We start from the raw sequence: 17,216 nt of genomic DNA, 5'->3' as shown, positions 1-17,216 counted from the left end.
TTCTTTATGCCACGGACCAATACCATTACGCCAGGGGTCCATAGATCCTAGGTTAGGAATCCCTGTTTCAGAGGATGCCAGGATGCTGCTTGGATTAGAGTGTATGTCTTATGATGAAAAGTTGTGCAAACTAGGGTTATTCTTTTCAGAGTGATGGAGGATGAGAGGTGACTTGATAGAGGTGTATAATAATATGAGAGGCATAGCTAGAGAATGGACAGCCAGCACTCTTTTCCCAGGGTGGCAATGGCCAATACCAGAGAACATCTATTTCAGGTGAGTGGAGGAAAGTTCAGGAGAGATGTCAAAGATAGATTCCTTTACGCAGAGAGTGTTTGGTGCCTGGAATGCTCTGCCAGGTGTGGAGGTAGTGGCTGATAAAACAGGGACATTTGAAAGACTCTTTGATAGGCATATAGTTGTAAGAAAAATGAAGGATTATGAGCAACACACACAATATACTGGAGGAAATCAGCGGGTCAGGCAATGTCAATAGAGAGGACATCTTAGACAGCTTAGGACCAATTAGCTGAAGAATTGAAAGGAGAAGATTAGTAGAGCTGGAAGTAGACGGTACAGAATTTTCACCTGTTAGGTGGGAGGAACTCATCTGAATGCAGCTCTGGTAGCCAAAGCCACCATTCCCTATTCGCAAGCAGTCCCATACTTCACCTTCCCACAGGCACCATGAATCACAGCTTCCACTTGGCTGCAATTTAAATATAAAAACCACCACAAATCAAGCATTCTAAACCAGCTTTATAAAATAAAGAATGGCAAATTAATCATCCTTGTACACTTCTTGGCATCAATATTCTATGTGCCTTCACTTCCTAGGCCCAGACACAGAGAACAAAGGATCATTGACTTCTTTTACTCACAAAATTATACGGGAAGCAAGATGCTATTTGGCCAACCATGTCACTCTATTTTTATTTCAGGCGACATTCTGATGAGCCTCCTGTGTACTCACTCTGACGTTATCAATTCTTTCCTGGAGCAGGGCGATCAGAACTACAATACTCCAACTGAGGTTTGATCAGTGTTTCATAAAGTTGGAGCATAATCTTCCTGCTCTTATATTCAGTGCTCTGACTAATGAAGCCCAGTAAAAGCAGTCCTTGGGTTATGTAAGAGTACCGTTCTTGAGACTGTATGTAAGCTGATTTCTCCATAAGGCAAGAATGATGTTTTCTACAGTAACCCATATCACTTTGCTCGAAATACACTTGCTATAATTCTTTTATTTCATTGAATAATCACCTAATATTACCCATAATTAAACTAATGGAATATATAAAGTAACCAGTCATTAATGAATACCGTTGAAGCATTATGTTCTATTGCCATTGAAGCATTAAAGCCAGGACTAACAGGCTCCAGGACAGCTTCTTCCACCAGGCCATCAGAATGATTAATTCACGCTGATATAATTGTATTTCTATGCTATGTGGACTGTCCTGTTGTACATACTATTTATTACAAATTGCTATAAGTTGCACATTGCACATTTAGATGGAGACGTAATGTAAAGATTTTTACACCTGATGTATGTGAAAAACGTAAGAAATAAAGCCATTTCAACTCAATTCAATTCAATTGAGCGTTGAATTATTATTAATTTTCTTCTCAGCTCAAGCTGGTAAAATCTGAGTTACAGGCATCGCCAAGCACACTCATTTGTAAATTGCTAGGAACCTTCAGACTATTCTAGTGGTGTTTAGTGTTGTGGCTTTCTGAAGATTTACACAGATATTACTGCTTAGTCCTAATTGTTTAATGCTATTACGCAGTGCCTTTGGGATGGAACCAGTTGTAGATATTACTATTGGGACAATGTATACCCTGTTCATGTTCCAAAGTCTTTCAATTTCCTCCTTTAATTCAGCATATTCCTGGTGTTTTTTGCTTATTGATTTCTGTGTTATGTGTGATTGGGATGGCAATATCTACTAAATAAGTTGTTCTTGCTTGTTTCTCCTGTATTATTATATCTGAGCAGTTATTATGGATTGTCCTATCCGTAATAACATATCAGTCCTAACATAATTTATGGTATTCTGACTCTGATACTGGATCAGGCTTGTATTTATAAAAAGGTGCGATTTCACTTGTGTGTTTGTATTTTAAAGCAAGCTTTTGATGAAGATGTTTGCCACTTTATTGTGCCTGTGTAAGTAATCAAATTGTGTTAAACTGCTACAGGATCTTATAATGTGTTGGACTGTTTCTGGCTTTTCTTGGCATTTCTGCGTTTATCACCTTGAATTTGTTGGTGTTTTATTATGTATTTTAAATATTTTTGTGTTAACCTCCTGGTCTTCTATTGCCTCAAGGAACCCTTCTGTTTCAGAGAGGAGGTCTCCAACTCTGAGCCAGGCATTTGACGCTTCCTTGTCAACATCTAGCCTGCTCAGATCATAGGGGTGTCTTCCATGGAGAGTGATGATCCTCCATTGGTTAACTTTTTCTTCAATAGTGATAATGTCTTCATTTTTCTGGGCTGTGATCTCACTTGAGTTAGGTGGTGTATACTTATCAGGATTGTTGGCGTGGAGCGTTGAGTCCTGTTTTCATTGATGCAAGTATATCTTTAGAAGTTTTATCTGACTGTTGTGATATTATTATTACTATTGTTATTACCAGTTTCAAAGATGCTTTAAGATATATTAGAGACTTTGCATAAAGTCAGATTTTGCCAAGTAAGATCATTTGTAACCCAGCCCTATATAAACTCTATAGGCCATCAATTTTTAATTGATTCAATTGTATTTCTTTGTCCTACTCTGAATGTCTACAAGTCAATGAATCTTAGGGTAGTGTTCAGTGACCTACTATTGTACCTTCAAAGATATTTACACTTGCTCACAATGTTTCTTTATTCCTTTATACTCGTTAGGACCCCATCGTTCACAATCTATGTTCTAGTATTATTAGTACCCTCAAATGCATTACTGCATATTTACCTGGATTAAACTTCATCTGCCATTTTTAGGTAATTTATTATCTAGATTTGCAGGGGAATGGGAACCAGAGTGCCAGAACAATTAGTGAAGAGATGTTGGTAAAACCTCAGACAAAGTTAAGAATCAAAAGATTAAGCATGATGTGACAAAATTGAAAGGGACTGAAGACGTTGTATCTGAATGTACGCAGTATATGGAATAAGGTACTGTAGATGGATTTGCAGCACAGTTGTAGATTGGCAGGTATAATGTTGTAGGCATCACTGATCATGACTGAAAGATAATAGCTGGGAACGTAATGCCCAAGGATACACATCGAAGGGATAGGCAGGAAGGTAATGGGGGGGGGGCGATGTTGTTCTGTTGGTTAAAAACAGAAGCAAATCATTAAAAAGAGGTGACATAGGGTTGGAAGGTGTTGAATCATTGTGGATATTGCTAAGGAACTGCAATGGTAAAATGACCTTGATGGGAGTTGTATATAGATCCCCAAACATTAGTGAGGATGTGGCCTACAAGCTACTATGGGAGATGGAAAATGCATGCCAAAAGGGCAGTGTTACAATAATCATTGGGACTTCAATATGCAGGTGGATTTTGAAAATCCGGTTGGTGCTGGATTACAGGAGGGGAATTTCTAGAGTGCCTACAAGATGGCATTTTAGAGCAGCTCATGGTTGAGCCCACAAGAGGATCAGCTATTCAGGATTGGATGTTGTACAATGAACCAGAATTGATTAGAGAGCTTAAGGTAAAGGAACCCTTAGGGGAAAAAGGATCTTAATATAATTGAATTCACCCTGAAATTTGAGAAGGAGAACCTAAGTCAGATGTATCAGTATTATAGTGGAGTACAGGGAATTACCGAGCCATGAGAGAGGAATTGGCCAGAATTGATTAGAAAAGAACAGTAGCAGGGATCACAGCAGAGAATTTCTGGAAGTTCCAGGTGTCAGGGGGCATGAAGTGTGTGAAGGTCTTGGGAAAGTTCTGAAGGTATATCAGTCATCTGGACCAAATGATGTACACCCCAGAGTTCTGAAAGAGGTGGCTGAAGAGATCGCAGAGACATTATTAATGATCTTTCAAGAATCACTCAATTCTGGAATGGTTCCGGAAAACTGGAAAATTGCAAATGTCACTCCACTCATCAAGAAGGGAGATAGGCAGAAGAAAGGAAGCTATAGGCCAGTTAGTCTGACCTTTCTGGTTGGGAAGATGTTTGAGTCAATTATTAAGGATAGGATCCCAGAGCACTTTGAGGTACACGATAAAATAAGCTGTAGTCAGCATGTTTTCTCAAGGGAAAAGTTTGCCTGACAAATTCTGTTGGAATTCTTTGAAGAATTGCTCCTGTATGCCCTCTCGTCACCATCTGAAATCCAGCCAACAATGGTTGTATCATCAGTAAATCTATAGATGGCATTTGAGCTGTGCCTAGCCATATAATTATGGATGTAGAACAGTGGGCTAAGCGCACATTCTTGAGGTGGGGTGGTGTTGTCAGCGAGGTGGAGATGTTATTTCCAATCCACACAGATTGTAGTCTTCTGGTTAGGAAGTCATGGATCCAGATGCAGAGGGAAGTACAGAACCAGGGTTTATGGAGCTTTTCGATCAGAAATGTAGGAATGATGGTGTTAATCGTAGAGCTGCAGTCAATAAACAGCACCCTAACGCAGGTATTTGTATTGTCCAGGTGACCGAAGGCCACATGGACAGCCAGTAAGACTGCATCATCTGCCATAGCCATAACCAACCTCTCAAAGCACTTCATCACTGTAGATATAAGTGCTACTGGATGATAGTCATTAAGGCAGCTTACCCTGCTCTTCTTGGGCACTGGTATAATCATTGCCCTTTTGAAGTATGTAGTAACTTCTAACTGTAGCAATGAGAGATTAAAAATGCCCTGCCAGTTGGTTTGCATAGGTTTTCAAAGACTTTCCAAGAACACCATCGGGCCTGTTGCCTTGCAAGGTTTCACCCTCTTGAAAACCAGCCTGGCATCGGCCTCTGAGACAGGGTCATTGGGTGCTGCAGGAATCCCCATAGCTGTGGTTTTATTCTCCCTTTCAAAGTGAGCATTAAAGGCATTGTAGGAAGTACTGGCCTGCAAACCCTTGCAGAGTTTATATACATCTGATGTCACCTCCACCTTGCTTGGGATTGTTCCTTAGCCCTTGCAATAGCCCTCCGTAAGTCATATTTAGTTTTCTTGTACAGACCTGGGTTGCCAGCCTTGAATGCCATAGCTGTAGTCCTTAGCAGACTATGAACCTCCTGGTTCATAGTCATAGTCATACTTTATCGATCCCGGGGGAAATTGTTTTTCGTTACAGTTGCACCATAAATAATAAATAGTAATAGAACCATAAATAGTTAAATAGTAGTATGCAAATTATGCCAGTAAATTATGAAATAAGTCCAGGACCAGCTTATTGGTTCAGAGTGTCTGACCCTGCAAGGAAGGAGTTGTAAAGTTTGATGGCCACAGGCAGGAATGACTTCCTATGACGCTCTGTGTTGCATCTCGGTGGAATGAGTCTCTGGCTGAATGTACTCCTGTGCCCATCCGGTACATTATGTAGTGGATGGGAGACATTGACCAAGATGGCATGCAACTTAGACAGCAACCTCTTTTCAGACACCACTGTCAGAGAGTCCAGTTCCATCCCCACAACATCACTGGCCTTACGAATGAGTTTGTTGATTCTGTTGCTGTCTGCTACACTCAGCCTGCTGCCCCAGCACACAACAGCAAACATGATAGCACTGGCCACTACAGACTCGTAGAACATCCTCAGCATCGTCCGGCAGATGTTAAAGGACCTCAGTCTCCTCAGGAAATAGAGACGGCTCTGTCCCTTCTTGTAGACAGCCTCAGTGTTCTTTGACCAGTCCAGTTTATTGTCAATTTGTATCCCCAAGTATTGGTAATCCTCCACCATGTCCACACTGACCCCCTGGATGGAAACAGGGGTCACTGGTACCTTAGCTCTCCTCAGGTCTACCACCAGTTCCTTAGTCTTTTTCACATTAAGCTGCAGATAATTCTGCTCACACCATGTGACAAAGTTTCCTACAGTAGCCCTGTACTCAGCCTCATCTCCCTTGCTGATGCATTCAACTATGGCAGTCATCCGAAAACTTCTGAAGGTGAAGTAGTTGAAGTCCGATGTGTAAATGGTGAAGAGAAAGGGAGACAAGACAGTTCCCTGTGGAGCCCTATTGCTGCTGATCACTCTGTCGGACACACAATGTTGCAAGCACATGTACTGTGGTCTGCCAGTCAGGTAATCAGGAATCCATGACACCAGGGAAGCATCCACCTGCATCAATGTCAGCTTCTTCCCCAGCAGAGCATGGCGGATGGTGTTGAACACACTGGAGAAGTCAAAAAACATGACCCTTTCAGTGCTCACTGGCTTGTGTAGGTGGGCGTAGACACGGTTCAGCAGGTAGACTTCAGCTCCTAGTCAGGGCTGGTAGGTGAACTGGAGGGGATCTAAGTGTGGCCTGACCATAGGCCGGAGCAGCTCCAGAACAAGTCTCTCCAGGGTCTTCATGATGTGGGAGGTCAATGCCACCGGTCTGTAGTCATTGAGGCTGCTGAGGCACGGCGTCTTTGGCACAGGGACGAGACAGGACGTCTTCCACAGTACCGGAACCCTCCGGAGCCTCAGGCTCAGGTTGAATACATGGCGAAGTACTCCACACAGCTGAGGGGCACAGGCTTTGAGCACCCTGGTACTGACACCATCCGGTCCTGCAGCCTTGCTTGGGTTGAGACATTTCAGCTGTCTTCTCACCTGTTCAGCTGTGAAGCCCACCATGGTGGTTTCGTATGGGGAAGAGGTATAAGTCATGAGAGCAGGGTGGGGGACTGTGAGGAGGGGTATGAGGGGAGAGTGGAATATGTGTTGGTTGGGGGCCGACAATAGATGGCTCATGTGGGGGGTGGGCAGGGGCCACAATGTCAAATCTGTTAAAGAACAGGTTAAGTTCATTGGCCCTGTCCACACTGCTTTCAGCTCCTCTGTTGCTAGTTTGCCGGAACCCAGTGATTGTCCTCATTCCCCTCCAGACCTCTCTCATGTTGTTCTGCTGGAGTTTCCACTCAAGCTTCCTCCTGTACCTGTCTTTAGCCTCCCTGATCCTGGCTTTCAGGTCCCTCCGTATTGCCCTCAGCTCCTCCCTATTTCCATCTCTAAATGCCCTCTTTATCGCGTTCAGGATGTCCTTAATGTCCTTTGTCACCCATGGCTTGTTATTTGAATAACAAAGGACAGTTCTTGTCGGAACATTGCAGTCCACACAGAGGTTGATGTAATCAGTGACACAAGGCTTTTATTTTGCATGTGGACATGATAGACTGGTCTAGAGGATTAAGTTCTATAGAATCTAGGGCACGCTAGTTAGGTGGATTCAGATTTTGGTTCGGAAGTAAGAAGGAGAGGGTGGAGGTTCAAGGTTGTTTCTCAGAATAGAGACTGGAGATTTGTGGGGTGCACAGGAGTCATTGTTGGGATCTTTATTATTCATTGTTTATATAAATAATTAGAATGTGAACGCACAAGACTTCAAAGTTCAAAGTGCATTTATTATCAAAGTATATAAAATATACACAAACTTGAGATTCATCTCTTTATAGGCAGCTGCAAAACAAAGAAATCCAATAGAACCCATTAAAAAAAGAAGACTGTTAAATTCTCAATGTGCATTAATAAATAAACTGTGCTAACAATAAAAGTTAGCAAATAACATTCAGAAGTGAAGTTTACGAAATTGAGTTCACAGCCGTGAAACCAGTCACAGAAGGTCTCTGCGTTCAGGCTCAATTCAGCGCAAAGATGACTAAACCTTGCAACACCAGACCATCCCTTTCCTCCTGCCCTGACACCCTGACCTTTTCAATCTGGGCCAGCACTTAAATCGGCCAAACGGGGGTTGTTCCTGTCTCTCAGACCCAGGTCTTGCTGTTTTGATATGCTTTTGGGCCTGGAAACAACTGCTTCAATTTGGCTTGTACCCGGCCTTTCCAATCTGGGCCGGCACTTAAATTGGTCAAACATCGGCTTATTCCTCACTCTCGGGCCTGGGCCCTGCTGCCTTGACTCTGCCTTGGCCTGGTTCTGCTGCTTCAAATCACCTCCAAGTCCATTCCAGCAATGGCCAAACATTGGCTCGTTGCCCGTTCTTGGGCCTGTACCCCGAGGCCTTGATTCACGCCACACACACCAGGCCACATCCGTCCTGCACCTTTGAGACTTCTGTTCACACCACAAAAATGGACAGATCATACAGAAGTTACAGGCTATTGATTGCAGTGATTGTTATTGAGAAAGAGTGTGATTAATAATGTAAATAGTGGTTTTTGTTTGCTGCCCGCAAGTTGTCGCTGTGCTTCACCAGTGCCATCTTAAACCAGCTTGATCAGCTTCATCAGTAAGTTTGAGGATGACACGAAATTAAGAGGTGTATTTGATAGTGAAGAAAGTTATCTTAGAATACAGAAGGACCTTGATCAGTTAGGGAAGTGAGCCGAGGCATAGCAAATAGATCGCAACACAGGTAAGTGGAATGTCAAACCAAAGTATACTGTGAATGGTAAGGCACTAGGGCACTAGGGAGTGTAATGGAACAGAGAGACTGAGGAGTATAGTGCATAGTTTGTTGAAAGTAGTGTCACAGATAGACAGTATGTTTAAAAAGTCATATAGCATGTTGGCCTTCATCAGTCAGGGCATTGAGTACAGGAGTTGAATAATTTGATGGGAAGTTTGGTGAGGTGGCAAGTGGAGTACCATGTACAATGTTGGTCACCCTGTTATAAGAAGGGCATGGAGGCAGTAAAGTAGTGTAGTAGTTAGCATAACATTTCACAGTGCCAGCAACAGGGGCTCAATTCCACTGCTATCTTGAAGGAGTCTGTACATTCTCCCCAGAACCACATAGGTTTCCTCCTACATTCCAAAGACATGAGGGTTAGAGTTAGAAGGTTGTGTGCATGCAAACAACGCATGTCACTGTACCTTTTGATGTTTCAATATACATACGATGAAAATAAAGGTAATCTTTAATCTTCAGTCTTTAACTGGAAAAGCGTAGAAAAGGTTGGTGAGGATGCTGCCAGAACTAGAGGCTTTGAGTTCTAGGGACAGGTTGGCCAAGTTAGGTCTGTATTCCTTTGAGCATAGGAGAATGATGGGTGATCTTATATAAACATTTACAATTAAGAGAGGCACAGATAAGGTAAATGATAATATTTTCTCCCCCAGGGTAGGGGAGACTATATCTAGAGTGCATAGACTTAGGCTACGTCCCACTACGCTGGATAATTTTGAAAACGCCGGTTTCGGGTGAAAACGACAGGCGTACACACTAAGCATTTTTCAAAATATCTCTGTCCACACTAACACGGATATTTGGGCGAATATCCTCTACTGGGCACGCACAGGTCACACAGAAAACAAGCAAAGAGGAAACGGTATACTTAATGCGCGTTTGTCCAGTTACCAAGTAGAAAAACTTAAAAGGAATTGCTCTTGGCTGTCGCGCAGGAGGACTTAAAACTAAAAAAAAACGAATACTGGAGCGTATGGAGGCAACCGACAGGGAGTTCACGGACAGTATGACCCAGCTGACGACGAACATTGAAAAACTGACTAACTCTGTTGCATTAATAAAGCACCTTGTTAAATGTATAAAACATGTCTGCATCAGTGTTATCTTGTATTTCCATACAATGTTACATTAGGCTGTTGCACATTTATTGTCAGAGAAGTACTTGCATAAATAGGTAAACCACCTTCACACAAGCAAGGACAGAAAACAGGGCAAAGTGAGTATACTTAATTATTCAGTAAGCTATGGGTCAAAGTATTTGATGAGTACATTTCTAACTCTTCTGGCTTCAGTCTCGTTGCCGTCTGTTCTGAAATTGTTAGGTAATGTGGGGGGTTGCGTTCAAGAAAACAATGAAATGCCGCGCTGTGGCCATCCGTTCCGGCACGTCATGAAAGCGCTTTTAAGTAGTCAAAAAAGCTCACTTTACAATTTATCTCTCACGCCGTTCACACCAACTGTGCGTTATAACAGCCGTATGGCAGTGCTTGCGCAGCACCAAGCAGAAGCAGAAAAAGCATTGTTGTTGTGGTGTTGTCATGACAGCGTTTTTAAATCTCTCTGTTTACCCAGTACACACTACAATGGATATTAGGCGTTTTCAGATTTATTCACTCTGGAGACCGTTTCTGAAAATCTCCGTTTTCCGGGGATGAAAACGGCACTTTAGTGTGGACGGAGGGTCAAAACGAAGTGAATGATTCGTTTTCAAAATTATCCAGCGGAGTGTGGATGTAGCCTTAGAATGAGAGGGAAAAGGTTTAAAAAAGATCTGAATGGAAACTTTCTCATGCATTCAAAATGATGTTGAGTTTGGAGTTCCATGATTTGTATGTTTAGACACTGGACATGGTGAAGGATGTACAAATACACTTTCCAGCCAATACAATACTTATATCAGAGTGGAATCTATATGCAGTGGTTGTCCTGTGCATCTGCTGTTCATATCTTTCTTGGTGAGAGAGATTATTGGTTTGGTGGGTGACATGTGGCACACTGTGAAAGTTTCAGCTATCCAGTCTCCATTCTGCTTCTGATCTCCCCTGCGGTCTGTGTTCATGATCTACCTGTGACCTTCCTGGTTTCATTCCACTTCCCAAAGAGTTGCAAGTGGATAGGTTAATTGTCTACTGTAAATAGTTCCTGGTGTGTAAGTGAGTAGTAGAATATGAAGGCAATTGATTGGAATATTGTAGGATTCACATAAATGGACACTTGACCATCAGCATGGACTTGGGGCTTGCTTCTATGGAAATAAAGAATGTAGCCTTAGTGAGTAACTTCAAAGTTCAAAATTCAAAGTCAATTTATTATCAATGTATATAGAGCCAGTGGCCAGTTTATGAGGTGCACCTGTACACCAGCACGTTAATGTAAATATCTTTTCAGCCAGTCATGTGGCAGTAATTCAATGCATAAAAGTATGCAGACATGGCCAAGAGGTTCATTTATTCATACCGAACATCAGAATGGGGAAGAAATGTGACCTAAGTGACTTTCATCATGTAATGAATGTTGGTTCCAGATAAGGTGGTCTGAGTACCTCAGAAACTGCTGATCTCCAGGAAATTTCACATATGACAGACTCTAGAGTTTACAGAGAATGATGCGAAAAATAGAAGAAACATTTAGTGAGCAGTGGACGAAAATGCCTTGGTAATGATAGAAGTTAGAGCAGAAAGGCCAGACTGTTTCAAGCCAACAGAAAGGTGACAGTAACTCAAATAACCACACATTACAACAGTGGTGTGCAGAAGAGCATCTCCAAACTCACAACAATGTCAAACCTTGAAGGGGATGGGCTACAGCAGCAGAAGATGACAATCATACACTGAGTGACCACTTTATTAAGTACAGGAGGTACCTAATACGCATAACGAGGGTAAATGTCACCATATATCACCCTGAGATTAATAGTCTTGCAGGCATTCACACTAGAACAATGAAATACCATATAATTAGTGAAAAACTACACAGAAAGACTGACAAGTAACCAATGTGCCAAAGAAGACAAAGTGTGCAAATGCAAAAATAAATAGATGGCTAGATGGATAGAGAGAGAGAGAAAGATAGAGATAGATAGGTAGATGATACTGAGAGCATGAGTTGTAAATCATTGAAAGTGAGTCCCTAGGTTGTGTTCGGTGATCAGTTCAGTGTCGAGGTGAGTGAAGTTATCCGTGCTACTTCAGGAGCCTGATGGTTGATTGGTTCCTGAACCTGGTAGTGTGGGACCCAAGGTTGCTGTACCTCCTACCAAAGGCGGCAGCAAAAAGAGAGCATGGCCTGGTTATGGGTGTCCTTGTTGATGGATATTGCTTTGTAGAAGCATTGCTATGCCTTCTTTGAAATGTCACTTATATGCTGCTTCCAGGACAGATCCTCTATTATCATAACACCAAGGAATTTGGACAGCTTTTACATGCTACGCAGCACAGCCAGTGGTAAAGGGAATGAACGTTTAAGCTGGTCAATCATATCTATCACATGGAGGAGACTGCAGATAAACTGAGAGGGCCAATGAATGTACAGCTACAAACGGCACTCTATTGGAATGGTTGCAACAATTTATGTTGACTGATCGTCTTGCAACAGCTAGGGTACTGGTGGAGTAGAGTGATGGGGAGGACAGTGAGAGGATGGCAGGTCTATTCATTACCACACTCCAGAGAGATGCCACAACACCTCTAGTAATCTGTTGGTCAGGTTCCTGAAATGCTGAAGCTACCTTTGAACATGGTATTCCACAAATAGCATATCAGCAGCAGTCTGAACTGCTACAGTTGCAAGCTAACCATCTGAGCTTTCAGTACAGCAGTGATACTTGTTCTTTGTAATGAAATAACTGTTTTGATATTGACCTTCAGTTTTCACAGCATGGCTGTCCACGAGCTGTCATCATTTCCATGTTGGTCGAGATGGACACTAGCCTTTTTGCAAAGCCCTGTGTTATGTTAACACTAGACTCCTTCATGACCCATGGTATCAGATGCAGTCTTTTTGTCAGGTCTTGTATTATACATGACATTTTACTGTGTACATCCTTCAGCCTTCTTCTTTGGGCACAGTAGGAACAATCTACAGTAGCCAAAGAAGCCATCCACCTGCACCCCTTTGTGGGAAGTGGAATGAAGCCAGGGAGGTCACAGAGAGAACGTGACTACAAACAGCAGTGGAGATCAGAAGTTGGATTGAACCTGGATTGCTGGAGCTCTCAAGCAGCAGCTCTACTAAGTGTACCACAGTGTCACCCAACTAAACCAGTAGCCTCTCTCAGCAGGAAAGATACGAACAGCAAACACATGGGACCAGCAGGTTCGCCTCTGATTTATGCATCATTTGAAAGTGCATTGCTCATCCTTCATCATGTCCAGGCTCTAAACGTGGAAAACATGGAACTCCAAACTCAACATCATTTTGAATGCATGAAAATGTTTCTGTTCAGGTCCCTTTTAAATCTTTCCCCTCTCATCCTAAATCTAAGCTTTGAACTCCCCAATCATAGAGGAAAGTTTGTTACTGTTGATTTTTCTCATAATTTAAATTTGTATATAAGGTCACCCCCTATTATCCAGTTCAATCATAACCCATGTGTTCCTACTGGCAAGCTGATACTCGTGCATTCAATGCTACATGTCATGTCTACAGACCAGTCACATCCACAGGCTCTAACACAGATATGCACAGTTTCAGTATCCAATTGTGAAACCAAGTGATGGTTATTCACTTTCTTCATTGTGTCTTCTTGGTCTTCCCCAATTACTTGCTTGTATCTGAAAGGAAATCAACATAAAAAAACAATATGGAGGAATGTAAAGGTATTATTGTTATACCATCTGAACCTTATTTTCCAGAGAAGAGTGTGGCATGAGAGGGAAGGTATAAGAACAAGGGTCAGGTATCAGTATTTTCAGCTATTTCTGTTACTATTGACCATGACATCAAAAATTATCATCCCTATGTAATTATATTGAGTGTACCCATTCTAGAGTTCTTAACTTGAGCCAAGATTTTAAGTCTTATAGTTTTATATATATACAGTATATGTAGCTAGGGTGCTTAAGACTTCTGCACAGTACTGTATTTGTCAACGTGGAGCAGAGAAAGAGTTTCTCAATGTGGCAGGAGCAAAGGACATTTGGAATATGGAGCACTATGGAAAGGGAGTGGCACAGGTGGCAGAGAAAGTGTCATGGGCAAGGGGTGGCGCGAGTGCAGACACATCGAGCCCTGGAGCACCAGGCAAATGGCCATTACAGAACGTCTCTCTGGTGCTTCCTGCTCCCTCCCCTCTCCCTTCTCCTTTTTCCAACTGATTCCCATCTCCCTGACCCCCTACCCTTTCTCAGTCGACAAAAGAGAACCAAATCAGAATCAGGTTTATCATCACTCACATATGTTATGAAATTTGTTTTTGTTTTTGCAGCAGTACAATGCAATACATAAAATTACTATGGTACTGAGCAAAGTCTTAGGCTCTCTAGCTACATACAGTGCCTATTAAAAAGTATTCACCTCCCTCCTTGGAAGTTTTCATGTTATATTTTTTTACAACATTGAATCACAGTGGATTTAATTTGGCTCTTTTGACACTGATCAACAGAAAAAGACTCTTTCATGTCAAAGTGAAAACAAATCTCCACAAAGTGATCTAAATTATGTACAAATATAAAGCACAAAATAATTGATTGCATAAGTATTCAACCCCTTCAAGTCGTATTTAGTAGATGCACTTTTGGCAATTACAGCCTTGAGCCTGTGTGGATTGGGCTCATTCAGCTTTGCACAGCTCAACATTGCAGTTGTTCCCCATTCTTCTTTACAAAACTGCTCAAGATTTATCAGATTGCATGGGGATCATGAGTGAACTGACCTTTTCAAGTCCACCTATAAATTCTCAATTGGATTGAGGTCTGGACTGTGACTTGGCCACTCCAGAATATTAACTTTGTTGTTTTAAGCCATTCCTGTGTAGCTTTGGCTTTATACCTGGAGTCACTGTCTTGTTGGAAAACAAATCTTCTCCCAAGCTGCAGTTCTCTTGCAGACTGCATCAGGTTTTTGTCCAGGATTTCCTGTATTTTGCTGCATTCATTTTGCACAAGCCTTCTAAAGCCTGCTGCAGTGAAGCATCAATTTACTGTGAGGTGAATCGACCACACGCTGACAGGTGCATTTGGAAGTATATGGTACTTAAAGAACATTGATGGATTTTGCAAGATCATTAAACTTCTTTATACAATGCAACCGGCTTCTTGGGATTAGACTTCTTCCAGAGCTCCAGGCTCCTCTGTTTCCACTGTCTTCAAGAAGGTTATGGCCTTCTAAAGATGCAGGGCATTCCTCCCACTTCTGCTTCTCTCCAATAAAGCTGTGAATTCACCCTATCCCATATTATCACTGTTCTGTGGGTCAGATCCACTTCCTGCATGATTGCCAGCACCTTTTCTAGGAACAATTCATTTCCCTTTTAAGAGATGCAGGATGGTTGTTACACAAGCAGCTGCTAACAAAAAAAAATCGTCATAATGAGCTGACAGCAAGAAGTTGTTACACTGACTGTATTGAAATGGAATTGCATGTTTCAGTATGATCACCAGATCTGTTTTTGAGATGACCTAACTTATCGTTTTTATACCTGTTGAATGCAGCCATCTTGTTGGATTTGTATGAATATATATTTGATCGCCTGCTTCATTTCTTAGGAATTTTCTTTGACTCATCAATAATTTGAATGCAATTTTATATTTTTATCCTGTCAAATTCTAAGTCATTGGTCCAGATGATGCAACCAGAGGGATAGAGATCTGCTAAATAGACTACACAGCTTTTGAGGATTTTGCCATGTAAATTTGCCTCTGAATGATAGCAGAGATGTTTGCTTTACTGGTGTTTCATAAGTGCAGCCTGTAATGAATAAAAGCACTCTGCCATTATCAACATTGCTTATCTGTTTAATAAACTTGCATAGCAGTTCTTACGTCTAAAACATGATCATTTGGAGTATTTATTTAATCGGCCAATAAAGTGGCAATTGATTCTGTGTAGGTGTGTGACTTAACTAGTAAGGCAAAACAGTGAGGCCTTACAGTTTGAAGTAAATATCTTAAAACTGTTTACTTCATTCACTAAGCTCACACATCAGCAGTTGTGTTAATTGATGGTTTGTTAAATTATACTGTATTTGTGTAATTAATGAGGATCTTTGAGTGATCCTTCATAATAACAAAAGAGTTGACAATGAATGTGTAGAAACACAGCTGGAAAATAGTTATCACCAAAGTTGCTCAGAGTAGAAAGCTGAACCAGAGTCTGCATATAATTGCTACAGAAAATACAGTGATTGCTTGGCAGTTTAGTTTCAGTTTAATATATTTAGCACATGAATTGACTGGAATAAGTCTAAATATTAACAAATTAGCTCCTATAAAAACAACACAAATATCTCTGGAATAGGAATATCTCAAAATAGACAATAGACAATAGACAATAGGTGCAGGAGTAGGCCATTCAGCCCTTCAAGCCAGCACCACCATTCACTGTGATCATGGCTGATCATCCACAATCAGTATCCAGTTCCTGCCTTATCCCCATAACCTTTGATGCCGCTATTTTTAAGAGCTCTATCCATCTCTTTGTTGAAAGCATCCAGAGACTTGGCCTCCACAGCCTTCTGGGGCAGAGCATTCCATATATCCACCACTCTCTGGGTGAAAAAGTTTTTCCTCAACTCCGTTCTAAGTAGCCTACACCTTATTCTTAAACTGTGGCCTCTGGTTCTGGACTCACCCATCAGCGGGAACATGCTTTCTGCCTCCAGCGTGTCCAATCCCTTAATAATCTTATATGTTTCAATAAGATCCTCTCTCAGCCTTCTAAATTCCAGAGTATACAAACCCAGTTGATCCAATCTTTCAATATATGACAGTCCCGCCGTCCTGGGAATTAACCTTGTGAACCTACGCTGCACTCCCTCAATAGCAAGAATGTCCTTCCTCAAATTTGGAGACCAAAACTGCACACAGTACTCCAGGTGTGGTCTCACCAGGGCCCTGTACAACTGCAGAAGGACCTCTTTGCTCTTATACTCAATTCTCCTTGTTATGAAGGCCAGCATGCCATTAGCTTTCTTCACTGCCTGCTGTACTTGCATGCTTGCTTTCAGTGACTGATGTACAAGAACACATAGATCTCATTGTACTTCCCCTTTTCCTAACTTGACTCCATTTAGATAATAATCTGCCTTTATGTTCTTACCACCAAAGTGGATAACCTCACATTTATCCGCATTAAACTGCATCTGCCATGCATCTGCCGACTCACCCAGCCTGTCCAAGTCACCCTGCATTCTCATAACATCCTCCTCACATTTCACACTGCCACCCAGCTTTGTGTCATTGGCAAATTTGCTAATGTTATCTTTAATTCCCTCATCTAGGATCTCCAGTCCTGATGAAGAGCCTGGGCCTGTAACCTCGACTTCCTATTCATTTCCATTGACGCTACATGATTTACTGAGTTCATCCAGCATTTTGTATGTGTTACTCTAGATCTCCATCTGCAGAATCTGTTATGTTTACGAAATTGATCCTACCCCTCCCCTCACTTTCTTATCCTGGCTTC

The 17,216-nt window shown here is 41.8% G+C and overlaps 1 long non-coding RNA gene across 2 annotated transcripts in view; it reads left to right on the top strand.

Annotated features, from left to right (window-relative positions):
• The window catches only part of LOC140205265 (uncharacterized), a 144,747-nt gene that overhangs the window by 74,332 nt on the left and 53,199 nt on the right, over positions 1-17,216 (top strand). Inside the window, exon 3 of one of the 2 annotated variants that reach the window (XR_011887805.1) lies at positions 17,032-17,207. The exons of the other annotated variant lie outside the window; for it this stretch is intronic. This is a non-coding gene — a long non-coding RNA (uncharacterized lncRNA). Of the gene's footprint in view, positions 1-17,031; positions 17,208-17,216 lie in introns of those variants that run through there. 2 annotated transcript variants of the gene reach the window in all.

Source organism: Mobula birostris, chromosome 11 (assembly GCF_030028105.1).
Source record: "Mobula birostris isolate sMobBir1 chromosome 11, sMobBir1.hap1, whole genome shotgun sequence".
NCBI lineage: Eukaryota > Metazoa > Chordata > Chondrichthyes > Myliobatiformes > Myliobatidae > Mobula > Mobula birostris.
The sequence above is the reverse complement of the archived record's forward strand: the minus strand, read 5'-3'. Positions and strand labels throughout refer to the sequence as shown.